The following is a 5,387-nucleotide window of genomic DNA, read 5'->3' as shown; positions in this document are numbered from 1 at the left end:
TGTGATCCGAGCTCTGTGATCCGCACATCTGAGAGGAAAGTGGTTCCTGGGTAGTCCTGTACGAGGTGGCGGGAGGGTGTGACGGCATAGATTAGTAATAATGATTATTTTTTAACGATGAAAATCGACACATGTAGTACATGCTCCAGTACCGTTGTATATAACGACTCCAATTTGGAGTGTAGTGTGATGTAGCCAAAGCAGGGCACACTACTTGTAATTAACAATGATAGAAACAATTGGGGCGGGGGGGGGGGGGGGGCTAATAACAGTTTGTGATTGACAAAGCAGCAAAAAAAAAAAAAAACAGAAACGAATACAACTTGTATGTAGAAACGCGATTTGAACAGAATCTGGCAAAATATCATGCAAGAAAGAAACAAGTAATTGCTAATAAAATGATAGATTTTGAGGATGTGAACGCGACTTTTATGATCAGGTCCGAGAAAAAAAAATCATACATAGAAATAACAAATTTGTCATGTTAAAATTATAGGGGTACAAAAACAAAAGGTGTCCAAATTTCACACGGTTGGCAATTTCAGCACTGTCGTCTATCGTATATCGAAATATTCAGAGTAGCGTTGCCTCACTCACCGGGGGGTAAACTTCGCAGTTTCTGACGGTCAAGGTGGAGGCCGTCTGCCGCTTGGACCTTGATTCCGCATGGGCTGCTGACCCATGTTGCACGGCGACTGGTTGGAATACAACATTAGCAGGAAAATTATCGTTCACTCGCATAAACCTTTAAGTCAGTCTTTTCATGTCAATTCTAACTATATGCAGAGGTAGGCCGTCTACTATATACAATGTAAGCTTGTACTTCTCTGTCTCAAAGTTATTGGCAGGTTTTTTTTTTTTTTTTTTTTTTTTTTTTGGTGCAATTCATCTAATTAGGCAATGTTAGGAACATAGACAATACATGAAATTCTTCCGTCGAGATGTCAAACAGTTTATGAAAACGGAGCCATCGTAGTACGATGTGGTGCAATTTGTCAATCAGTTGCAATAGACAATACAGTTGTCTACACTGTGAAAGGGCAAATAAAAATTATTTTGACGAGTTCTAAAACATAAATCCGTGCAAAAGGATATGTCTGATTTGCAATGGAAATATACCGGTACTACGATGGCTCCGTTTTCATAAACTGTTTGACACCGACCTACGGGAGCATAATTATGATTAATGGCACAAAAGAACAAAGCCACTTGTAGTGAGCTACAGCTGTAATAACAACACTCGTTCTAATGATAATTACTGCATCTGTACAGGAGGACTGACTGGGCAGAAGGGGTTTTAAAAAATGCGGTATTTCATATCGTACTTGTAGCACACTGAAAACATCAATCTCAACATATCAATATACAATCTTGCGAAAAGCTATTCGTGTGTGCGTGATGGTGGTGGTGGTGGTGATGTGTGGGGGTATACTAGTATACAAGTTGTAGGGATTGTGATGTGTAAGTGTGTGTATAGCCTTTAAGCTCAAATATTGATGTTGTCTTTTCGATGTTGTTTTGTGTTTTTTACATTGTATTTCTTTTTTTCGTATTATGTTCTTGTATGTTTCTGTATCATGTGTGTATCCAACTGTGTTTCAAGATGCATGGATCCTTGTGGAAGAACAGCCTGTGGCTGAAGCAAGTACCCACTTGGAAATGAAATGAAATGAAATGAATGAATGAATGAATGAATGAATGAATGAATGAATGAATGAATGAATGAACAGTGTTATGCGTAAATACGTATCAGGTTTTATACGGCATGAAACATGATGTACAGTGTATGTCACTCCTTCATAAGCCTTTTGTATTTTGTAGATCATGTAAACTCTGAGTGCCCAGTAAAATTACACCCATAATGAAGCTAAATTTAAGAAGATGTTAATTGTTTCATTGTGATACGCATACAAACGTATAGCACATGTTCAAACTGTAAATGCAACAAAAATACAATATAATACTGTACACTGCTTACTATATCAACATACAGTGTACAAACCATGGAAGGTACTGTAGTTACCTTGGTGTCTCCATAGGTTAAGAGTTGTTACATTGTATGTGTATAATTATCCCAAATGTTTCTCTTATTGTCTTTTTTTTCAAATTGTTGCCAATTGTGTGTAAATAATGTGATTTTAGTTTGATTTAATAAAACATATAAATAGACCAAAAAAAAAAAAAACAAAACAAAACAAAACAAAACCCAAAAAACACATACAAGTGTACAGTGTACAAAAACATGTACCGGTGTCAATTTACTAGTTATGAAATACTTGTAAGACTGTCTTTAACCCTCTGCATGGGTTCATATCTTCTCCATGGTTATACTGTATGCGCGTGGAATTTCTGCACATTGACTCAATTAGCACAGAAAGGATTAAACCTTTATTTTTGTTTATTTCCCCTTTTGTTCTGGTGAGTACAACCTGCTGTATACTCTATTTACATTGTTAACTGTATGATACGTACAGTATTTCTGTTACACAAATGTCAAATGCTCCTACTGTAACACGGCCGGCATGTCTTCATCGGCGTAAACATCATTCAGTACTGATATGTATTACATGCAAACACTACACAATATGACTGTATTTCACATCATTATGCCATACATGTACAGTTTGTATGCCATTACAACACTACATGTACATACGATAGTGTCATGACCCATTCTACGTGGAATTACAGTGGTGTATGTACAAGTACATTGTATACACTTGACATTGCATCATATCGGGGTTTTTTTCAAGTCAAATAACTGATGAATCATATATTACGAATTCAAACGAAAATAAATAAATCAAAATAAGAAAAAAAGAAATATGTGATATTGGACATTAGTATACAAAATAAATGTACACAGTGGTGGCTTGGTCGGTATGAGAGATTTCGTGATCAAAATACAGTGTATGTACTTTAAGGGAAATGCGTTGCAAACACAGCATACTTGCAGATGGATGAAATGTCGACAAAGCTCAACCTGTTGGTATGATTGCAATATAATGATTGTCGCCCTCTGACTAACATTTTTATATACAACGGATATTCAGTATGAAATGATGATGCTACGTACCACAAATGTGCCTTGTATCATATACATGTACAGAGTTTGTACATTTGATATAAATAAACAGAAGGTTGCAGGATATAAATTTATGGATATATAACTTTCCTTTCCGACACTGTTGCCGACACCCGATACAAGCTATTAACGTCGAGTAAACTCTGTAGATATCAAACTCAGAGTCAGGATTGTAATAGTGCAATATATCGAAATACACGCAAATCACTCAACTGCTTTCACCTACTGTATTTTGTATATGCACCTATAAGATATACCGTACAACTGTACATACGACGTGTATTCGGTATGGCAGGTTTCTACCATAACCAATTGCAATTTGAGTGACTAAATGATAAAATCCTCCTACCCTCCAACATGTCTGAATAATGCGAAACCAGTCTTACCAATCAAAATCCCGACCAGAACCCGACGTAGTAGATTATCCTAGCCATCGTCAGTTTATCTCCGCCGACGAAGCTGACTCGGAGCAAAATGGCGATCCAAAACACCCTATGAGGTTGTGAATACTGCAAAAATGCGAACTTTTCTCGAGCAATGTTCTTGCAGAATACAAGCTCTCCTCACGAAAATATATCGCCAAGGCAACTGAAGCCAGAGGCTGAGGTCAGACGTCGAACTCGAAACGGGATATATTCTGCGTTCGTCAGTATTTCACCCATTACACGGAGAACAAGTTTGACTTGCGGTAGATTATTTTAACCAGTGTATCGTGCAAGTGCCGATAAATTCACGTACGCATGAATCAACGGTTAGCTAGCATCAATTCTTCTCGCTTTAACAAAAGGCTTTTCAATTCTGTGTGCCTCTTTGCCATGGGGGGGGGGGGGGTGGGCTTGGTGTGTCCTGCTCACTGAAGCCTGAAATCAAAGACTAGGCGAAGCCCGTGTCAGGTACGACTTCTCGCTCGGGAGTGGTGAATCATCGGTCTCATTCTTTTAGCATGATTGGTAAGAGGAATAGAAAAACACCAAGTTTGACAGAACAATTTGGCTCTTATACCATCGATACACAGACAGGCCACTCGGACAAGTTCGGTTTTTATCAAATAATGAGGAAAGTAACAAAATGTACTAACTTTTTATCCCCCTTCAAGTCTCTCTAGTTATCAAGGCAAATATGTAAATGTTTGCCATTCGCGAGTCAGTATGTATTCCCCCAAAATCTTTTGTCAGTGAGAGAGAGATTCATATTTGCATTATGTTTCGTTTCGTGGTGCGCAAATAAAGACGTGAGGGTTTGGCAATGGAATACCTTGTAGTATTGTACCAATAGCAACGTTGCTTTTGACCATGGGGAAATTATCAAGAAAATAATTATCTGACAGCTGCTATCATTATTTTCATTTGGAAATGGAATATGCATATTATTCTGCAAGGTCGTATACGGTTATAATGATGTATGTTTCCTCCGGGAAATGATTTTTGATCTTCCTGCATCTTCATGACACTTTCGACACAGGTTTGACATCCACAAAATGACTCATGGAGGGGGTGCAAATTAACTACAATTTACAACAACGAATAAAGAAGGTGGGAATCGGCATGTATTATTTGTAGGCTCTTGATTTCTTTTGATCTTTACGTGTACAGAACATCACACATAATGTGTCTTGCAGAAAGACACTACACGCGGCGGAAAGTCTGCCCTGATCGCTGGAGGATCTTGTTCTTACGATCCCTTTTATTTCATCAGTATTCGGGATCGGGATCCATTTTATAAAAAAAGAAATAATAATGTTTGTCCTAGGATATACAGCAAAGAAGTGATTTCTAGCTTTTGTTGTTCCCTTTCGCTACAGAAGTAAAAGTAGTTCTTGCTTGCCTATGTTGCCTTAATCTCCTTAGCTCTTTTCCTAATATTGTCCATAAATATTTTCCCGTGTTGATGGCTAGCTTGCCTGTAATTTTAGAGTTCTGTCAATGCAATGCTCTGTAGACCACTCGCAATGTACCAATAGATAGAATTAAAGGTATAATATACCATTTGCAGATGAAACTAAAACCCAGCATTAGTGCTTTAAAATAGTTCTAAAATGTGAGTTAGGGATAGAAACAACCACGGTAAAAATTTGAATCCATATAATCTATGTTAAGTATTGTAAATACACAAAATGTGAACAATAGTTATAATAAGAATGCTTCCAGACTTAACCGTCTACAGTTATGGTTTATTGAGAAAAATACAGATATATCCTTATATTTTAGGATTTATTGCGAAAATTTTATACTTTAGGATGTTTTGTGATACAACAGATGTACACATATGCATCAAAGGTAATATCTTGAATTTTTTTTTAAAT

This window comes from Diadema setosum, chromosome 19 (genome assembly GCF_964275005.1).
Source record: "Diadema setosum chromosome 19, eeDiaSeto1, whole genome shotgun sequence".
In the NCBI taxonomy this organism is placed as follows: domain Eukaryota; kingdom Metazoa; phylum Echinodermata; class Echinoidea; order Diadematoida; family Diadematidae; genus Diadema; species Diadema setosum.
Note: the sequence above shows the minus strand (reverse complement) of the source record.